The 22,779-nt window shown below is 46.5% G+C and overlaps 1 long non-coding RNA gene across 3 annotated transcripts; it reads left to right on the forward strand.

The window, feature by feature from the left end:
* The first annotated feature begins 4,611 nt into the window (after positions 1-4,611).
* On the forward strand, positions 4,612-8,588 carry LOC110149885 (uncharacterized). Of its 3 annotated transcripts, none has more exons than XR_002317562.2 (3): positions 4,612-4,798; positions 5,930-6,111; positions 8,266-8,588. It is a non-coding gene; the product is annotated as an uncharacterized lncRNA (long non-coding RNA). The 3 variants fall into 3 exon arrangements; XR_002317561.2 differs by having other exon boundaries at positions 5,930-5,978; XR_011486196.1 differs by lacking the exon at positions 5,930-6,111.
* Positions 8,589-22,779: the final 14,191 nt, after the last annotated feature.

Genomic DNA, 22,779 nt, shown 5'->3' on the forward strand with positions numbered 1-22,779 from the left:
TCCTGTTTCTCCCCCCGCCCTTCGCTCTTGAAAAAAGGTCTGGAAGCCTTTTGTTGTAATAAGCGCCGGATTTCTTTCTTCACTTGAGCCCTTTGCCTGGTTCAAACTGCAGCTGAAAACTTCAGTGAGTCCTTTGTGAACACTTTGACCGAACCCGTTAACACTTAGAATTGCAATAAAATAATATAAACTGATATATTGAATAATAGTGGAGGGAGTGGGCACCCTTGCCTTGCTCCTGATCGTGGAGGAAAATGCTGTAGGTCGAAAGAAAGAGAACTGTATTGTGACACTGAGTTTTGACTTGAAAATCTTTACCTGAAGTGGAAGTGTCTGATTATTTAAGACCTCTTGGACTGTAGCCTGCTAGGCTCCTCCGTCCAAGGGGATTCTCCAGGCAGGGATATTGGAGTGGGTTGCCATTTCCTTCTCCAGGAGATCTTCCAGACACACGGAATGACTGGGGCTCATAGGGATGGCATCTAGTTCTCCAGTATTGCAGGCTGATTCTTTACTATTTGAGCCACTACGGAAGCCAATATGAAGGTAAAATATCTTGTGAAACTTTTAAAAATGTGTAATAACATAGTTATTATAATAAAGTGCTAAATGAAAAGGGGGAGGTGCCACATAGAAAATGATTCATCCACTATATCAGTATTATGACACAATACATTTATAAAGTAAACCATAAATCAGGAACTTTTTCATTTGGTCCAGAGATGTATATTTAAAATAAACTGAAAACAAAAAAAAAGAAAAAGAAAACAGACTGCTGGTGTGTTTTTGGTTGATACTTACTGCAAATACAAGGGAGAGGAAAAACAAAGCAAAAAATACAGCACCTATCCTTAGATAGTTCTATTATATTTCCTGTCTAGGTAGGGGATCAGAACTGAGAAATGGAATGGTTCTCCCAGGGTTTTTTGAAATGCTGTTGAATATATTTTTATTAATATTTCTTTTGGGTATATATCTAGCAGTGTAAATGTTGGGTCATATGGCAACTTCGTCTTATATTTTAAAGAACTCCCAAATTATTTTTGGATGTGGTAGTGACATTTTATATATATATATATATATATGTGTGTGTGTGTGTTTCAATTTCTCCACATCCTCAGTAGCACTTGTTATTTCATTAACACTGAGGATATTCTGCCCAGTGTCTAAATAGAGCAAGCCAGGTACCTCTTCCAGAAATCAAGTTTCAAGGATTACCTTGTCCTTCACTGAATAAAACCAAGGATCATCAACCAATACAGATCTGAGAATCAAACAAGCCTCACTCATATTCGTCTGCATACCCCGAGGAGGCTAAGGGGCACAAGGGATCTCTGCTGGTATTATAGGAAGACTCCAGATCCTCCTAGATTTCAGGCTGAGGAGAGGAATCTGTTCTGGTCCCATTGTCTATCACTACTGTCTACTTAAAAAAATAGTCACACATATACACAATGGAATATTACTCAGCCATTAAAAAGAATTCATTTGAATCAGTTCTAATAAGATGGATGAAACTGGAGCCTTATACAGAGTGAAGTAAGCCAGAAAGATAAAGACCAATACAGTATACTAACACTATACATGGACAACAGAGGATGAGACGGTTGGATGGCCTCACCGATTCGATGGACATGAGTTTGAGTAAGCTCCAGGAGCTGATGATGGACAGGGAGGCCCCTGTGCTGCAATCCATGGGGTCACAAGGAGTCGGACACTGCTGAGTGACTGAACTGAACTGAACTGATTAGATCCCAGATATTCTTCTTCCTGACTGCCATAAGACTCACACTGGAGACTGGAATCGCTGATGACTGCGATATTCTTCTTTACTAACAGGGCAGGAAATATTCCCTTTTCATTTAGCACTTTATTATAATAACTATGTTATTACACATTTTTAAAAGTTTCACAAGATATTTTACCTTCATATTGGCTTCCGTAGTGGCTCAAATAGTAAAGAATCAGCCTGCAATACTGGAGAACTAGATGCCATCCCTATGAGCCCCAGTCATTCCGTGTGTCTGGAAGATCTCCTGGAGAAGGAAATGGCAACCCACTCCAATATCCCTGCCTGGAGAATCCCCTTGGACGGAGGAGCCTAGCAGGCTACAGTCCAAGAGGTCTTAAATAATCAGACACTTCCACTTCAGGTAAAGATTTTCAAGTCAAAACTCAGTGTCACAATACAGTTCTCTTTCTTTCGACCTACAGCATTTTCCTCCACGATCAGGAGCAAGGCAAGGGTGCCCACTCCCTCCACTATTATTCAATATATCAGTTTATATTATTTTATTGCAATTCTAAGTGTTAACGGGTTCGGTCAAAGTGTTCACAAAGGACTCACTGAAGTTTTCAGCTGCAGTTTGAACCAGGCAAAGGGCTCAAGTGAAGAAAGAAATCCGGCGCTTATTACAACAAAAGGCTTCCAGACCTTTTTTCAAGAGCGAAGGGCGGGGGGAGAAACAGGACGAGCAGCTCCGCGGAGCAACACTGCCACCTGCAGGTCGCAGAAACCAAAATGCCCAAGCCCCGAAGAAAATCGATCTTTTCTGTTCGGTTTTCCGGCAGAGGACTGGACAACGTAGATGCGAAACTTCAGGGGGATGCCCGTGAGGATCCGAGAAACCAAGGGAACCTCTCGAAGGGGGCCGGCCAAACCACCCCGGGACCGCGAGTTCCCCTTGTCCCGCGCAGAGAACCACAGCAGGCGGGGAAGAAGTCAGGGCATCCAGGAAGATCCGGTGTTGCTGAATGAGGCTGGGATCCGATTGGCTGGATCTCGGTCTCCCCGCCCCCCCCCCCCCTTCCGCCGCGTCCGAAAAACAGTGAGGTCAGTGAGGTCAGTGCCAGTCTCCCAGACTGCGTCCGCTGCAAGTTTTCTCCCCGACCCTGTTTGGAACTCTCCAGTGAGGGACCTGATCCATGATACCTGGGTCCTGTCCAACTTGGCCCAAACAAGATGGTTGTTTTGAGTCACTAGCCTGCCATCTTCTTGGTAGTCCACTCTGGATTAAAGTCCCTGACTTTGCAGTGAGCTGAGCAAGCTTGTACTGCATAACAGCTGATTACTTCCAGGTGCTTTTCACTGTAAATGTGTTATCATGTCATAATCCTGATAGAGTGGATGAGTCGTTTTCTATGTGGTTTCCCTCCCTGCTCCCCTTTCATTTAGTATCTCATTGTAATAAATACGCTATTGTTGTTTTTCAGCGGATGGGCCATGTCGGACTCTATGGGACCCCAGGGACTGCAGCACGCCAGGCTTCCCTATCCTTCACCATCTCCCGGAGCTTGCTCAAACTCATGTCCATTGAGTCAGTGATGCCGAGGCCATCCAACCATTTTGTCCACTGTCATCCCCTTCTCCTACCTTCAATCTTTCACAGCATTGGAGGCTGTTTTACCCTCAATCCCAGGGTGTATTTTATTTCACTCTTCTACTGGGGAGGGAAATGTATCCTGCAAAGCAGTGTGGAAACTACAATCTGACAGACTTGAGACCTGAACAAACGGACACTTTCTGAGGAACCCTGAGAACCTGGACAGCTGACTCTTCCTCTGCGTGCCACAGTTCCAAAATGCATAAAATGAGGGCAGTAATAGCATCTGCTTCTTGGGTGGTGTCCAGCATCAATTACCCAGCAGGATCTTAGCTTGGCACTTGTCCCTGTCGTGTTATTATTGTAGGTGGCTCAGATGGTAAGGAGTCAGCCTGAAATGCAGGATACCCAGATTCAGTCCCTGGGTTGGGAAGGTCGTCTGGAGAAGGAAATGGCAACCCACTCCAATATTCTTACCTGGAGAATCCCATGGCCAGAGGAACCAGGCAGGCTACAGTCCAAGGGGTCCGAAAGAATCGGACACAACTGATCAACTTTCACTTCCCCTTCACGTAAACATTTTCAAGTCAAAACTCACTGTCATAATAAAGTTCTTTTAAACATACGGGAGGACTTCCTCTACGATCAGAAGCAAGACAAGGGTGACCACGCTGTGCACTATTATTCAATACATCAGCTTATATTATTTCATTGTAATTTTAAGTGCCAATGTGCTTGGTCAAAGTTTTCACAAAAGGCCCTCTGAAGTGCTCAGAAGCAGTTTGAACCAGCCAACACTCGAAAGCGGAGGGAAAACTCTGCCGCTTCTTGTGGCAAAAAGCTTCCTGTCGTTTTTTTCTTTGTTTCTCTTTCTTCTAGGTTTACTATTGTTCCTCTATTGAAATTCATTAAATGAAGAACAGTCTAGTTTAAACATGACAGAGGCGAATACTGTCGTTTTTTTCAAACGCGAAGGGCGGGGGAGAAGCTGCCGAGCGACTCTGGGGAGCAACACTGCCACCTGCAGGCCACAGAAACTAAAACGGCGCAAGCCCGGAAGAAAATCCTTAGTTTCTGCTGGGTTTTCGCGCAGAGGATCGGACGGCGCCGATGAGAACGTCAAGGAGGACGCCCCTGAGGACACCCTGAGAGAAAGGAAGGGAACCTCTCGAAGAGGCTCGGCAAAACCACCCGTGCCCCGCGGGCTCCCCTCAAGCGGCCCGCAGAACCAGAGCAACACGGGCAGGAAGTTGGGGCGTCAGGGAAGATGGGGAGCTTGGTGGGCGGGGCTGCGCGCCGATTGGCTGGTTCTGGGCCGGCGCGCAGGAGCCCGGTGAGGCCCGTGCCAGTCTCCTGGCCCCGGTTGGCAGGAGGATTTCTCCCGGACGGCGTTTTGAACTCTCTACTGAGGAACCTGACCGGTGACCACGTCTGGGTCCAGTCGCTCATGCCGAAGCCCCCCACGAGCGAGACCGGTACAAGTCCCCTGTCCATTCTCCTCCGCCCACCCCGGCCTGTGAACGCGTTACTCCCGTGATACACTCACTCTTCTCCTCTCAAGCCTTCACTCTTCTGATCCGTCCTCAGTGCCCACGAGGCTCACCCGAGACTCTCTGTCCTTAGCGATGTTCCCCTCCGCCCCACCCGAGCATCCCTCTGCCCACGGTCCCGCTCCGGGTATCAGGAAAGACCGCGCCCCTCAATGGTGTCCTGTTTCCAGCATTCCTCCCTCTCATCACCCTCAGCATGCTGTCCTGTCCTCCAGCTCCCTCGCACGAGTGCCAGCGCATTGATACCACAACCTGCTGGAGATCTCGTTTACCGACCACATATCCTGCCACACCATCCTCCAGGCCCTACGAACACACTTCTTGTGCGGCTTGCACCCTCCGGCCTACTCACTCCCTGCCTGTGTCTGAGCGCCTGAGCATCGAGGAGAAAACTTTACAGAAGTGTTTTCTCTTAAATCCATGGCCGGAGTAGACTGCTGTTCATTTTCACGGTCACCTAGCTACACTCCTACACCGCACACTAGTAACCTTCCTCCATGCTAATGGCCACCACCCCCACCCGCCAATAATTCGTGTAGAATACAGAAGCAATCCCGTGGGATTTCTGGTTTCTCAGTCCCAATCTGCATGTTTCTGCCCTAGCACTCTGCTGCCCCTCTGCAAGCCTGCTCGTGACTGCACCCAGCCCCTCACTTCTGCCTGGGATCCCATGCCTTGCACCTTCTCAGGGACTTTGCACCCACAGTCATCACTCCTGTCTCCTGAACCAGCGCCTGCTCCCTCTACATCGCAGCATTCCTCAGCAAAGGGGGGAACCCCTCATCTTCCACCACCCTATTCTGCAGCTACTGGCACATTACCGGTTGCCCTTCAAAGCAAAACTGCTTCAAATTCTGCTGAGATATTCTCTCCTCAGCCCCCTTCCATGGAGCTTTTGTCCCAGTCACTCCACTGTAACTGGTCTTGTCAAGGCCATCATTAATATCCATACTTCCTGATCCCACAGACACTCTTCAGTGCTCATCTTAGCCAACATCTCAGGCACCTCTGGCATATTTGACTCTTGTGTTTTTTATCACTCTTTTTATATTTCAGGGGCGTGGGGCTTATGTGACACCCGAGTCTCCTAACTGTACTCGACAAGGTACACATTCTACAGTATGCCCCTTTTGACCTGGATGTTGTCTGGGAAGTCTTGGTCAAATGAAAGACAAGCCAGAGCAAGGAGCGTCCCAGTCACAGGGGGGAACGGCCCACAGAGGCGGTGGCAGGCAGAGGTGAGAGAGCTCAGACAAAGGAGGTGTGACAAGAAATGAAGAGGAACACCAGGGAAGGGAGGATTCCACCCCATTCACATTTGGGACTCACAGAGGCACACTGTACAATGACGCAAAGGAGTCTTTGGGCAGAACCGTGTTAGCAGTTTAGGAATTTAGTTTTCTGGAGCTGATCATGGTTCCTGCTGTGGTGCAGGTGATATCCAAGGGAGGGATCTGCGTCACCTGAGGGAGAAATGTGGAAAGGGACTGAGTCCAGAAGAAGCTTAAGCAGACAATGGGCTAGGGGACCTTGCGGCTGAGGCTGAGGAGTAAAGATCCCTGCCCAGGGATGGGCTGGACGATGAGACCCAGATTCAGAGAGGTCTGCAGATGCCAGCAGGGTGGCTGAGGCTCAATCAGCCAGGGAGCACCGTGTCCACAGCAAGAGGAGGGAGACAAAAATGCAAGTTTCACCACCGCTACCCGTGGGTGGTGCAGGTCAGCATCACCAGCTGGAGCCAGGAGAGGGAGTCATCTTTCCCTCAGGGACCACTGAGGCCACCGTGAGGAACAAAGGTGTGCCATGTTATAGACTCCCCCTCCCACATCACCGAGAGCCTTGTAAGTGACACATACCCCTGCTCCATCGCTGAAGGAAGTGGAGAACAGTTTCACCAGAACAAACTGAGCATTTGTATCTGTGGATATTTAGTTGGTTGCATGCAACCACACTGTCCAGGTTAGAAGTAAATTCATTGGGGGCTTTCCCCTTATTGACCAGTATGAAGGGTGAACACTCATGATGAAGATCAGATCAGCCAGGGAGAACAAATAGAGCAAAGTGCCCGTGGAGTCTGAGGAGTATACATTGAGACTGTGATCTCTGCAACCTGTGCCCCACCCCCACCCCCACCCCCACCACTACCCCGGCTCTTCCTGTGACCATGGGTCGCAGAGGCAGAGTGGGGCTCAGAGGGAGAGGAAGGAAGTCTTCGTGGAACTCCACTGAAACCACCACCCTCCCGCCTCCTCAACTTGAAGACTCACCTGTGAGGATCATTCCAGTTCTCCACTCTGTCTTCTAGTCAACTGTCCTGATGATTCTTAGGAATTTTTGGAACTTGCATCCTGGTCTTTTTGGTTTGGGGAACAGAAAATAGCATACCCTGCAAGCACACAGCCCTCTACTTCCAATCTCCTGCCTCTTTGATTCCTTTCAAGCCGCGCTTCTTGAAAGTGTACACTCCAGGAGTGTTCTTTTTTTTTTTTTCATTTATTTTTATTAGTTGGAGGCTAATTACTTTACAATACTGTAGTGGTTTTTGCCATACATTGACATGAATCAGCCATGGATTTACATGTGTTCCCCATCCCAATCCCCCCTCCCGCCTCCCTCCCCATCCCATCCCTCTGGGTCTTCCCAGTGCACCAGCCCTGAGCACTTGTCTCATGCATCCAACCTGGGCTGGTGATCTGTTTCACCCTTGATAGTATACTTCTCATCTGTTTACCTCTCTCGATTCCTCCTCCACGTGCCCATCCACAGAACATCCCCTTGCTAACGTCTCCCAAGAGCTCGATGGGCCAAACCATAGTATCCAGTGCTCTATTGGCCACAGACACATTCCGTTTTCAGAAACACTTTTCCTTGGTCAGAGTCTGACATCAGCCCACTCTGGCTTTCCCCCTACGTCTCAGTCCATTACTCCTAAGTCTCCTTGTCTGTCCATTTACTTTGATCCCCTCCTAAATCTTGGTTTTGTTTTCCTCTGGTTTCCAGCCTCTGTCCGGTGCTCTTCCATTCTATACACGATCCTTGGGTGACCACGTCACCCCCCAGAGCTTTTACCCATCTGACTTGTTTTCATCAGTATCCCCCTGTAGGCTGATGGCTTTTCCTATCACCAAATCTACCTAAGACGTCTCAACTGGGCCCCAGATCACCCACAGGCTGAAGCATATGCACCATCTGCACTCAGATGTCCCATAAACCCTGCAGACCTGCTAGTAGCCCCAGGCCAACGTTCCCTGTCTGATGGATGGGCACTTCCATCCACCCGATTTCTTAACCCCCAATCCCCGGGCATGCTGCTGGGTGTGATCTTCACTGTGCCAAGACTCCCCGGGAGCTGCTCTGCAAAAGGCTGACCCGAGATCTTCCTGTTGCCACAGGTGGGGATCCGTTCCTCTGAGAGGCCCCGTTCCTGCAGACACGCTCTGAAGATGTCCTGAGCACAGGCCGTCACCCTCTTTTGGATCTCCAAGAGAACCCGGGCACTGTAACATACCTCAGAGGTTGCAAGCGCTGTCTTTAACAGCACAGTGAGTCGGGACACAGCAGTGTAAGCCCATCATCGGGGGACGTGCCAAAGAATATCCGGAAGAGATCCCTAAAGGAGGACATTTCTGGAGGTGGGTCTTCATGGGTGTGCACCAAACAAGGGATTGCTTAACTTTATTTTTCCCAATAAAATCCTGTTCCTGTTTGGTCTTCATCTGAGCATGGGAGTTAATTTGATAACACTGGAAACAGTTTAAAACTGCAACTGAGCACAGGCAGCAGATATGCTGACAGCCGATCCTTCTGCATCAACATCAACAGCTACAATTCTCAGCCATCTTTAATCTTCGAAGCACTATTCTGATCTGTCACATGAAGTTATCCCCACAGTGTTTTAGAAACGTATTCAGCTAACTAGGCACAAGGGATCTTGACAAGAGCTAAAACGTACTGAGTTTCACTAACGACAGCAGGGTTTTAACTGTAAAACTTTGGATCCAGGAACGCGCAGCAGAGCAAGCACAAGGTCGGTTTTCAAACAAGTGTTAATTTGGGCAAGTCGTCCCTTTCCTCAGCCTAAGATAGCTGTCAAGCATAGCAGGTCATGATGAAAGCCTGGTTTCCTCGTAGAGAGGAGTTGCAAGTTTTTGATTTTTTAGTTCCTCCTGTAAGAATGGGTTCTGCTTTCACAGCTGCAATCTCGGCTTTCACAAGAGAACATTTTCAGATAATGCTCAGGCCACGGCCACATTCCAGATCTACTACTTCAGACTCTCTGGGGATGTCTTGCCAGCACCGGCTCTTCTGAAGCCTCTCCAGGGGAGATTTGATGCACAGTTTAGGCTGAGGAGCACGATTGCGTGATGCTTTCACCCGTCCTGGTTTTATGTAGAATCCTGAACTGAAGAGCCTGGTTTGCTACTAATGAAATTTTAAAAAATTGTAATTACGTGTCTTCCCTTCTGAGAGGTATTTTTGACATATTTATTCACAGCCATATTTAGAACAACTTCAATGACTCAGTGGTGTGTCATGCCCCCAAATCCCCCTTTGATACGAGACACTCAGGCAGATGGAGTGGAGGGAACGCACCTCGGTCCTGGCAGCAGAAGGAAGATGGATGGAGTTCCACTGTCTTGGTTGCTGCTCTGCGGAGCATCCCTCATGGGGTGCTGAGCTCAGGCAGGGGGCCTCACACTAGGCTACAGGTATTCCTGTGACCAGAGGTTGGAGGTAAGGGCTGAGATCCATTACCAGGGAAATGGAAGCTGGGTCGATGTGATTTGAGAAGAATGGAAAAACAGCTAAGGTAGAATTTCAGATGCAGGGTGGGTCCTGGGAGCCTGTCCAGAGCCATTGACTTGTGGTCACACAATGGGCACCTGTGCCTAAACACAGAGACACACTAGTCGTGTGTGCTCACTGGGGATTCTGTCCTGACGTGCACAGTGACTGTCTCTGGAGGGAGCATCTAGCACATGTGGAGGAGGCCGGACCCAGAACGTGGAAGGAGCAGGGGCACTCCTCGTTGTTGCAGAAGCAGTGGCACGTCTTTTCCCACGTGTCTCGCCTGGGCATCTGCATTACCTTCCTAAACTGTTTTACTGAGGTATAATTACATACCACAAGTCACACCCATTCGATGCATCCAGTGCAGTGTCTTTTAGGAACTTCACACAGTGGTGCAACCACCACCACCACAGTGCAGTCGTGGAACACTGCCAGCGCCACAAAAAGGGTCCGTGTACCCATCAGCAGTCAATCCCCAATAGGACCTGCAGGCCCAGGCATCCTCTCATCTAATTTGTCTCTGTAGATGTGCCCTTTCTGGGTATTTCATATAAACAGACTCCTGCGGGAAGTGGCCTCTTGTGTCTGGGTTCTTTCCCTTAGCATAATGCTTAGGAGGCTCACCCATGTGGCAGCAGAAAGCAGAAGCTCATCACTTTTCATCCATCTATGTTCTTCCACTGTATGGGTAGAGAATACTTTGTTTACCACTCTCCAGCTGACAGACTTTTAGGCTGCTTCACTATTTGGAGATTACAAACAGTGCTGCTGCGTGAAAGACATGTAAGGACAAGTATTTGTGTGGACCTAGGTTTCATTTCTAATTTCTCCACGATTTCATTTCTTGTTTTGCAGGGTGCACAGGCTAGACCCTTCCATCAGTGTGGAATAGAGGTGGTTGAAGCAAACCTCCTGTCCTTGGTCTGGATCTCAAGAGGAAAGCACTAACTCAAACACTACTAGATGTGATGTGATGAGAGCTGGATATTTCTCACAGGTGTTGTTCAGCACAATGACGGCGATTCCTCCTATCCTCAGTTGGCTGACCGTGATCATTGATTTAGTTATTTACTTAATTATCACGAATGGGTCTTGAATTGTGTCAAATTCCTTTTCTTTGTCTGTCAAGATGACAGGTTTCTTCTGCCCTTCATTATACACTGTTTCCAGTAACTGAAGTTGTGTTAGTCCAATACTGTAATCCTGGGATAAATCTTGCACAGCCCTTTGCAAATCCTGGGATAAATCTTGCACAGCCCTTGCAAATGTTTCTTGATTTGGTTTGCTGATACTGTGTTGAGGGTGTGTGCATTGGTATTCATGAGAGATATGGGTCTGTAGCTTTCTGGTGATGTCAAGTCTGGCTTTGGTAGTGGGATGATATTGTTCTTATAAGATGAATTAGCAAATGTTCCCTCCTTACTCCTGTCTTTCTGGAAGAATCTGTGAAGGCTGGGTGTTGTGTCTTCTTAAACATTTGATAGTTTTCACTAACGAAGCCAGGAGGCCCAGGACTTCCCTTTGTGGGAAGGTAGTTAAATGAATGGTTCAATATCATGGCTTGCTACGGGTACATTCAGATTTGTTATTTGGCCACTGCATTTTAGCCAACTCCCATCCAGTAGTTTCTGGCCTGTTGTTTCCAATGGCTCAGTCTCTGGGCTAGAATTTGATGTGCTGGACAGCTCTGCACATCACAGGATTCTGGCTCCTACTCTGTTACTGGGGAGAGTATTCTGTCTCAGAAGTGACCCCCAGATCAGCAACACCCAATAGGCAGGTTGGGGATACACCCCTTGGGAAGGGGTGGCACTGCTGATACCCTCATTTACACCGCCCATCCATCCTCCAGGTGCCCTCATGCAGGCCGTTGTTAATTCTGCAGTTGGGACTGGCACATCAAGTACCCAGAATACCCTGTCCCCTCCCCCACCATGTCCACTTCACCCTACCCTGATCCTTGTCACTCCTCTCGTCTCCTAGTAACACAGCCTAACAGGGGATCAGTGATGCACTCGCCACCACATCTAAGGGTGTCGGATCTCCTCTCTGCTTAATGACTCAACTCTCAAGGGCAGGGACTAGCCAGGCAGTTTCTTCTCACCTCCCCATCCCCACAACCAGCTCGGCATGGCATGTGGGGGGATGTAACACATACAGTGAAAACCTTCATGATTAGCTATTTGAGGGACTGCGGTTGGCGGGATTGACCTGGGTTGGCTGCTGGAGTGAGCCAATCGCATCCCATCCTGGGGAATTTGTGCCAGGTGGGGATGACTATCCTTGCCCCAGTGCATTGTGGGTTGCATCAATGACGTGTCTTATCCAGACTTGGTGTGCCACCAGACAATGAAGTCACCAGGTCCTTTCTCTTCACCCCAGCCTTTACAGAGGATACAGTTGGGGATGCTCTGTCAGAAATAAACCTGCTCTCATATGGCCTATTACTCTATGACAAAGGAGCCAAGAACATACATTAGGCAAAATGCTGTCTCTTCAATAAATGGTTATGGGAAAACTGGACCCCTTTCTTATACAACATTCAAAAATAAACAACAACAACAAAAGATTAAAGATGAAATTGTTAAACCTTAAACCATAAAACTCCTAGAAGACGACATAGCCTGTATGCTCTTTGACATAGGTCTTAGCAATAGTCTTTTTTTGACATGTCTCCTCAGGCAAGGGCAACAAAAGCAAAAATAAACAAATGAGAGTTCATCAAACTGAAAAGCTTTTACGCAGCAAGAAAAATCATCAACAAAACAAAAGGGCAACCTGCTGAGCGGGAGAGGTTATAAGCAATCGATATGTATTCGAAAAGAGGTAGCTATACAAAATAGCTAAAGGACTCATAGAATGTACTATGGAAACATACCCTAAACCCGACTTAAAAATGGGGCTAAGCACTGAATAGACATTTCTCCAAAGAAGAGATACAGATGGCCAACAGCCATATGAAAACATGCTCAACATCTCATCGTCAGGGATAAGAAAATCAAGAACACAGTGAAGTACTTCCTCACACCTGTCAAGTAGCCATTATCAAAAAGAAAACAAGTAATAAATGTTGGTGAGAATGTAGAGAAAAGGAAACCCTCGTGCCGTGTTGGTGGGAATGTACACTGGTGCAGCCACTATGGGGAAAATGAGCATTTCCTCAAAAACTGAAAACTAGACCTATGATATGATCCAGCAATTCCACTTCTTGGTGTTTTCCTGAAAAATAGAAGAAACATTAGTCACAAAAGATATATGTGTTCCTCTGTTCACTGCAGCATTATTTACAATAGCCAACATATGGAAGGAACCTCAGTGCCCATGGATAGGTGAATCAAAAAGGAAGAAATGGTATACACACACACACACACACACACACAATGGAATATTATTCAGCAATAAAATGAATGAAATCTTGTCATTGTCGATTACCTGGATGGACCTAGAGGGTATGATGCCAAGTGAAGCTAGGCACACAGAGAAAGACAAATACCACACAGTTTTGTTTATATGTGGTATGTCACAAATAAAATGAGAGAACACAGGAAGCAAAACAGAAATAGAGTCAGAGGCACAGAGAACAAACTGTTCATTACCAGAGGAGGAAGGAGTAGGGAGATGTGTAAAATAGGGAAGGGATTAAGAGATACAAACTTCCAGTTATAAAATAAGTCACAGGAATAGAATACACATAGAAGGAATATAGTCAATAATCTCGTAATAAATCTCTATGTCGACAGATGGTAACCAAACTTATCGTAGCAATTCATTGCATAAAATTTACCAATATGGAATCACTTTGTTATGCACTTGAAAGGAATTTAATATCATATGTCAACTTTGGGCTTCCCCAGTGGCTCAGTAGTAAAGAATCCTCCCAGAATGCTGAAGCTGCAGGAGGCGTGGGTTCGATTCCTGGGTCGGGAAGATCCCCTGGAGGAGAGCATGGCAACCCACTCCAGTATTCTTGCCTGGAAAATCCCATGGACAGAGGAGCCTGGGAGGCTACAGTCATGTGGTCACAAAGAGTTGGACATGTCTGAAGTGACTTAGCATGCAAGCACGCATGGCAACTTTACTGAAGAAATAAAGAGTGTGGGCTCTGAATGGAGGATGCCGAGGTTTGTGGATCACGTTTCCTCTGACGGCCTATATGACTCAGAGCAATCCCCCTAAACTTCTCTGTCCTCTGCCTTCTCACTTCATCAATTAGGATTGAAATCTTCCAAAATGATGGGTCTGTGAAGGAGGAATAAATAAGGTGACAGAAAGAAATACATTGAATGTTATCTTATACCTGGTAAAGGATGAACAAACTTGATATGCCGTGTTACCCCTGCTAAACGTTCCCACAGTGACTGAATCCAGGCCTCTGAGTTTCAAGAAGACAAGCCCTGCTTGACTCACCTTCTCCCTTGGAGCTGGGAGACAAATCTCGCAAGACTGGTTGAGCTCTGAAACTCCCTGATGAGATCACAAGTTCAGAGTCCAATAAACGTAACTGTTTTCAGGTGCTTCTGTCTGCAGAAGACTCCTGGATTTCTGCAGAAATATAGCTCTGGGGACTAGCTGAGAGCACAGAGTGACAGACAGCACGATTCATTCTCATTTCTGAAGAATCTCATGGGCACTTGCTGGGTGCACAACACTGGGCTCTCAGGGTGGGGGGGAAAAGTAGATTTCATCTCTCATGTCTCCTATAATGAAAAGGGAAGCTATTTGTCATTAGGGGAAAGATATTTGTGAATCACAGATCTGAGAAAGGTCTTATATTCCGAATACGTGAGGAATTTTAAAACTGCCAAGGACAAATGTAGCGAAGGAGGACAGATCATTTTGCCAGGGACTGGGGTGTGGAAGGGGAAACCAGAAAAGGGCAGCACCTGGGCATTTTCAGGGTGATAGACGTGGCCTGTGTCCTGGTCGTGGTGGTGATCACTGGAATTCTCCGTGTGTCAGAGCTCAGAGAGCTGCGCACCCAAGACAACCAGGCCAGGACTTCCCTGGTTGTCCAGTGGTTAAGAATCTGCCTGCCATATAAAATTAACATGCCGAAATCCTTTGCATTTCTATACACTAACAATGAAAAGTCAGAAAGAGAAATTAAGGAAACCATCCCATTCACCATTATGATGAAAAGGATAAAATACTTAGGACTAAATTTATGTAAAGAAACAAAAGACCTGTATACAGAAAACTATAAAAAACTGATGAAAGAAATCAAAGATGACAGAAATAGATGGAGAAATGTGACCATCTCCTTGGATTGGAATAATCAATATAGTGAAAATGACTCTACTTTCCAAAACAATCTATAGATTCAACACCATCCTGATCGAACTACCAACGGTATTTTTCACAGAACTAGAACAAATACTTTCACAATTTGTATGGAAACACAAAAGACTCCGAATAGCCAAAGCAATCTTGAGAAAGAAGAATGGAACTGGAGGAATCAACCTTCCTGACCTCAGCTATACTACAAAGCTACAGTCATCAAGAAAGTATGGTACTGGTACAAAGGCAGAAATATACATCAATGGAACAAACTAGAAAGCCCAGAGATAAATCCATGCACCTATGCACATGTTATCTTTGACAAAGGCACAAATGTACAATGGAGAAATGACAGTCTGTTCAACACATGATGCTGGGAAATCTGGTGAACTACATGTAAAAGAATGGCACTGAAACACTTCCTAACACCATACACAAAAATTAACTCAAAACGGATTAAAGACCTAAATGTAAGGCCAGAAACTATAAAACTCTTAAGAGGAAAACAAGGCAGAACACTCTGTGACGTAAGTCACATAAATCACATAAATCTATGATTCACCTCCCAGAGTAATGGAAATAAAGACAAAAATAAACAAATGGGACCTAACTAAATTTAAAAGCTTTTGCACAACGAAGGAAACTATAAGCAAGGTGAAAAGACAGCCCTCAGAATGGAGAAAATAATAGCAAATGAAACAACTGACAAAGAATTAATCTCCAAAATATACAAGCAGCTCATGCAGCTCAATACCAGAAAAACGAACAACCCAATCAAAAAGTGGGCAAAAGACCTAAACAGACATTTCTCCAAAGACATACAGGTGGCTAATAAGCACATGAAAAGATGCTCAGCATCACTCATTATTAGAAAAATGCAAATCAAAACCACAATGAGGGATCATCTCTCACGGGTCACAACGGCCATCCTCAAAATGTCTACAAACAATAAATGCTAGAGATGGTGGGGAGGAAAGGGAACGTTCTTCCACTGTTGGTGGCAATGCAAACTGGTACAGCCACTATGGCGAACAGTGTGGAGATTTCTTGAAAAACTGGGAATAGAACTGCCATATGACCCAGGTGTCCCACTGCTGGGCATACACCCTAAAGAAACCAGAACTGAAAGAGACACAAGTACACCAATGTTCACTGCAGCACTATTTACAATAGCTAGGACATGGAAGAAACCTAGATGTCCATCGGCAGATAAATGGATAAGGAAGCTGTGGTACATATACACAATAGAATGTTACTTAGTCATAGAAAGGAATGCATTTGAATCAGTTCTAATGAGGTGGATGAACCTGGAGCCTGTTATACAGAGTGAAGTAAGTCAGAAAGAGAAAGACAAATACTGTATATTAACACATATATATGGAATTTAGAAAGATGGTACCAACGATCCTATATGCAGGGCAGCAAAGGAGACAGAGACATAAAGAACAGGGTTTTCGACTCAGCGGGCAAAGGCGAGGGTGGGATGATTTGAGAGAATAACACTGAAACATGTACATTACCATGTGTAAAATAGATGACCAGTGCAAGTTCCATGCATGAAGCAGGTCAGCCAAAGCTGGTGCTCTGGGACAACCCAGAGGGATAGGGTGGGGAGGGAGGTGGGAGCCCCCAGTTCAGGATGGGAGGACCCATGTATCCCTACAGGCTATTCATATTGACATGTGGCAAACAGGATCACAATACCATTAACGAATTATTCTCCAATTAAGTTAATGATTAAAAAAAAAAGAATCCACCCACCAATGCAAAGGGCATGTGTTCGATCTCTAGTTCAGGAAGATTCCATGTGCCGCAGGGCAACTGATCCTGTGTGTCACAACTACTGAACCCGCCTGCTGCAGCTACTGAAGCCCACGAGCCTAGACCCCGTGCTCCACGAGAAGAGAAGTATCTGCAGTTAGAAGCCCGTGCACCGCCACTAGAGAGGAGTCCTCCTTCTCTACAACTAGAGAAAGCCCTCGCACAGCAACACTCAGTGCAGTCAACAATAAGTAAATGAATAATAAGAAAACCAGGCCGATCTTACTGTATGTTCATTTGAAAAATCCAATGGTAGATATTGAAGTAGGTGCATCTCTCTATATTCTTTGAATAGTCATCTCTTGGATGAAGCTAACAAAAATTACATCACAGGCTATATTAAAACTTTAGATCTGGTTCGCAGGCACTGCTCTTTTCTAGAGAGCCACTTTTCTCAAATACTGTTACTTAGGAATTTTAGTAACTGGAAATGGGGCCTCCAGCATATTCAAGGGCAGGAAACAAAAGACATTAGGAAGACATGGTTCAAATCCTATGAGTTACCTGTGACCACAGGCTAGGATGAACACATCCCAGAAAGAGCCTCTTCACATTTCAGTAACTGAAACCTGTACTTCAATCACATACTTCAGTTTAGGGCCCCTGATGTCCCCTTATACAAACACACTGGGTGTGAAACATTTGGAAAATGACCTTAACCCAATTCACTCCCAACCACTTTTCACATGTCACAAGGAATGTCTCATGATGATGCTTCTTCACATAGGAAGCCAGGCAGGTCTCAGATAAAGAATTCACACACACACACCTTGTGAAGAAATGCTGAGCTTTTAGAAACTGACTCACAGCTAACCCATGGTTCATCATTCTCTTCTCTCTTCTTCTCCCTTCATCCACTCTGAGAAATGAATACTTGGCCACACTATCTGATTAGCCCACCAAGTTTCTCATACCACACACATGATGTTGTTGCTAGTGAGCCTATACACAGGCATTATCACCAGGCGGCCCTACTGAAGTCCGCTACCTGGGGGCAGGGAGGTGGATGGGGCAATAAATTCATCATCTCATTTCCTTCATCACCCTACCCCATTTCATTCCCTGCAGTCACTGGGCCCAAAGGAATAAAGATCTCGCACCCAATCTCAGCTTCAGTTACAACTGCCTCAAGTTTCCTTCGTTATATCACGTGGCTTCTGAAGCCAAGGAACAAATTTTCCTTGAGAAGAGAAAAGCTAGAGAGACAGCCCACTGGCCAGAGATTCTCTTTGGGAGGTGATGTCTCTCAGTGTAGTGCCTCCCCACCGTGATGAATAAAGTGAAAGTCATTTTGGCTTGGCTCTGGGGTCCTGTTGTTCAGATGTTAGCCACTAGATGGCGGGCTAGGAAGTGAAAGTGAAGTCACTCAGTCGTGTCCGACTCTTTGCGGCCCCATGGACTGTAGCCCACCAGGCTTCTCCGTCCATGGGATTTTCCAGGCAAGAATACTGGAGTGGGTTGCCATTTCCTTCTCCAGGAGATCTTCCCGACCCAGGGATTGAACCCGGGTCTCCCGCATTGTAGGCAGATGCTTTACCCTCTGAGCCACCAGGAAAGTCCAAAGATCCTTGTATCTGTGATTCACACTGTAATCAGTAGACTTTAAGGGAAGTGGATTACCGTGTGTAATGGGGGCGGGGCGGTGGTGGCGGTGGTGCTGGTGGTTTCTTCATCCAATCAGTTGAAAAAGCTTAAGAGCAGGGACTGAGGCTTCCTGAGGGTGAAACAATTTAGCCTCAAGACTACAGCCTGAGGAACCATGCATGAGGCTCAAAGTTGCTGGCCTGCCCTGCAGATTTGGGCCTCTAGACTGCAACCTGGATTTTCAGTCAGCTGACCTGCCCTAAAGACATCAAAACTGCCAGCACCCTCGAGCCCATGATCCAGTTCCCTAAAATAAGTCTCTCTCTATTGGCTGTGTTTCTCTGGAGAAGCCTGACTAATACACCCCCAAAATGTCACATCTATCTCAGTCCAATCCAAAGACATTGACCGAGTCACCATAGTATCCCAGACCAGGTGCTGTGGATTAAAGAAGCTGATAGATAGAGTACACAGTCATTTATTTAGTGCCTTCCCCCTGCCAGATCAGGACTTCCCTGGTGGCTCAGACGGTAAAGCATCTGCCTACAATGCGGGAGACCCGGGTTCAATCCCTGGGTCGGGAAGATCTCCTGGAGAAGGAAATGGCAACCCACTCCAGTATTCTTGCCTGGAAAATCCCATGGACGGAGGGAAGCCTGGTAGGCTACAGTCCATGGGGTCGCAAAGAGTCGGACAGGACTGAGCGACTTCACTTCCACCCTGCCAGGTCATGGGCGCTAGGTGCTTTACATCTGTTGTCTCCACTAGGTCTCCCAATAAACCTCACCAACAGGTAGAGTTATTGCCATTTTACAGATAAGGAATTTGAGGCTGAAGGAGAGTGACTGGGCTGGTAGGGCCTGCACCGGAACCCAGCTTGAGTGTAAACTGTGAACTGTGGTACGGAGGGAGACGACATGGGGAGAGGAGTTTGGGCACAGGTCCCAGAGAGTCTCCGTGCCATGGAGGAGCAGGGGAACATCACATCCTTGTTATCAGTCCTGGGCATGCCCTTGCAATAGGAGCAGCCCCAATCCATCTGAGGACAAATGTGCCTGGAACTGAATCATGCACGCAACTGCCTGGAACTGAATCATGCACGCACTAGAAGATGAAGTCCGTGAGTGGTTCCCAGGTGGGAGACGTGTAACAGAAAAGCCAGCCTCCTGGTGAGTGTTTTTCCAGTTGAGAGGGAAAAGCTCGAGGACTGTGGCCGAGAAAGAAGGAGCCTCTGGGGCTGTCTAATGTGACCTGGAAGTGCTTCCTGCAGTTAGAGGGTAAGGTAAGGCCTGACCTGAAACCTGCCCCGTGGCAGCTCAGTCGTTGCTACGACAGGAAACATCCAGCACATCTCTACGAACCTCATTCCATACTCACAAATACAATGTGCTCAGTTCAAGTTGTTGTTAAGAATAATTCACCCATTTTCAGGTGAGGATAGTACGGCACAGCGGGCCAATTTAATTTCTCAAGATGATATGATAACACGTGGCAGAATTGGGTTGAACGGAAGGTTATCTGAATCAGAGGTAGTGTCTTTACTCACAACACCATATTGTTTCCTCATAAAAGAAAGAAAAGGAGAAAACGAAGGAAAAAGAATAAAAGGAGACCCATGATGCTTACTGTATTGCGGCATCCACCTTGGGCTGTGAGTGAAGAGAAAACGCCTCTCAAAGAGGCCTTTTCAGAAAGGTAACTGACAATCACACAACATGTAGTCAGGAGACAGGGTGGGCTTAGGCACAGTGTAAATGTACGTGGAGAGCAGTGGGAGCAGAAAGGAGGGCACGGCGGAGGGTAAGGAGTAGAAGCAGCTTCGGAAGCAAGAGGAAGATGAGGAGAGCAGAGTAACAGACTTGCTCGTGTGGACTTGCCCAAGGACACTGATCAGCTGGTTCAAACCGTCCAACCTGCTGCTGGCAGCCTGAGTGGAAGCTACACCTCTCACCCGTGAAATAAAGTAGCCCGGCTCTCCGAGCTGTATTCATCCCACAAGTATCCCCCCAGCGCCCACCTGGTCATCAGTGCCCTCAGCACGGTGCTGAAAGCAGCCACAGCCTAGGACAGACCTCAGTCTCAGGAGGCAAAGGACTGTCCGAGATACAGAATAAAGGGGAAGCCAAGTGGGAAGAGACGGACACTAGACACTCCTGTCAGAGTGGGGACAGAAGACAGGATGCCCCTCACCTGTTCGAAGGAACAGAAATGTGAGCAGAGGATTTTCAGGGTTCACTCACTGACAATTCAGTTGAGTAATGGCTGCTATAATGGCTATACACCAGGATGGGGAAAGGTGGGTGTTACTCTGGTTCAACAAGCTTCTGGACAATGTGGGGATAAAAGACACAAACAGCCCCGGACCAACAGAAACCTCAGCCGAGAGGTTTGCTCTAGCCACTCATTTCCTGTATGTTGTTGCACAAACAAATTGACGCCAAAACAACAGCTGCACTGCTCTGTGTCCCTCACTTTATCATCACTCGTAAGATGGTAAACGTGTTCTGAGCACCTGTGGTAAAAGGGTCCTCAAGGAGCTCACAGGAGGGTGGGCAGGCAGGCAGACTGAAGACATTGGTGAAACACGTGTGATAAGAGCCTTGGCCTCGGAAGCCAGCGGAGGCTGGGATCCGGCCGTGAGAAATGGCTTCCCCTGAGGGTGGGATAACACATGACATTATTGTCCCTGTTTGCAGACAAGGGAACCGAGGATCAGAGAGGGTGAGCATCTTACTCAAGGTCACACTGCTTGGTAGTGGTCCTGACCATTTTTCATCTACGTCTGTTAAAATGTAAAGGTCTCTGCACTACTCATCACACCATTCTCTCACTCTCTCTTAATATTGTCACCTATTTTAACTCACAATCACCACCTTATACATTCCCTTGGCTCTACGTCCTCCTTTATTAGATAAATAATCTGCTGAACAAAGTATAGATTTCCTGTTAGCACATCTAGTCTCTCCACTTTATAAACAAAATTTCCTTGCAGGGCATATTGGCCCCACCAAACTGATGGTTTACACTGAGTTTGTACTGCACCCATATGCAGGGTAAAGAAAATGGAACACTGGGATCTGTAGTTTTACTTACCCATTTCACACAATCTCCAGCATAATTTTAAATGTAGCCAATATTCAAGTAAAAACAGTAGAACCACTGCTTTCCTAAAATGACCAGTCAGGAAAGAGTTCATTGAATGTCAGTACACACATGCAGGAAACTGAACCCCTTTCATAGGGAGTTGTGGAAATTCTTTTCCTTGAGTTAAGGAAATCTTTTTTTTTTATACATTGTCTCTGTTGCTGGTACCCTGAGAGACTCAAGCAAAGCCACTTCACTTTTCTGTTTTTGACCAAAAAAAAAAAAAAAAAGTAAAGAAAGCCTAACACACAGGCCCACAGACATATGTAATATACCCAGGAGAGGTGTGTCAAATATAAGGCAATGGTATTGGAAATGCAAGGGCTTCCTGGTGATTCAGTGGTAAAGAAACTGGGGTTTGATCCCTGGGTCATGAAGAACCCCTGGAAAAGGAAATGGCAACCCACTCCAGTATTCTGATCTGGGAAACCCCGTGGACAGAGAAGCCTGGTGGGAACAGGCCATGGGGTCGCAAAAGAATGGGACATGACTTGGGGACTAATCAACAGCAATTGAAATACAAGTAGAAACCCATAAGTAATCATATATCCAAATTTCTGACCACACAGCAGAGGTGTACTGTCCAGGGACTGCAGAAAACCAGACAACCAAAGATACCTTCCTTTTTAAATTACTATACACTGCCTCTTGTCGATTCAGGAGATGAAAGTTTTCAAAATCATTGCACACCAAGGCAAGACTCAAGGAGCCTATTAAAAGTATGTACTTATTCCGATGTGGCATCATGGCCTAAGTCACACACTCTTGAGAAAGAACGCCTGTGATGACTTCAACACAGGGAATGCATTTCCCCTGAAAACACTTCATTATTTTGTCTCATTTTTTTTTTTTTTTTGACATGGGACACGAGGTGGGGAGGGAGGTGATGCCAAGGAAAGCGCCTACTACTGAACCTGGTGAACATCAATTTGAGCCCAATTATCCCGGATATAGATCAATGTCCATAGGAAGTTTCAATATCAGCTTAAAAATGGCAATCACCAATGAAAGAGAGAAATAAGTCATATACAGACTGTCCAACCCCCATCTGATACTGAAGAGGTGGGGCATCTGTGGAAAATAACCGTTCTGAGACAGCATGGATCCCACTTGGCTAAAGAGGATTGTCGTTCTTTGACACTAAGGCACACCTGGTCGGTCCTAGAGAAGTAGATGTCTCCCTCTGTCAGCGTGTCTGTCCCTCTCTCTATCCCTCACTCTCACATTTTTTTTTCTCAGGATCAGATTCTCACCAGCAAGACACCAATGCAGTGCCTCCCATCCTCAGC

The sequence above is a fragment of the Odocoileus virginianus genome, unplaced genomic scaffold (genome assembly GCF_023699985.2).
Source record: "Odocoileus virginianus isolate 20LAN1187 ecotype Illinois unplaced genomic scaffold, Ovbor_1.2 Unplaced_Scaffold_38, whole genome shotgun sequence".
NCBI classification, from domain to species: domain Eukaryota; kingdom Metazoa; phylum Chordata; class Mammalia; order Artiodactyla; family Cervidae; genus Odocoileus; species Odocoileus virginianus.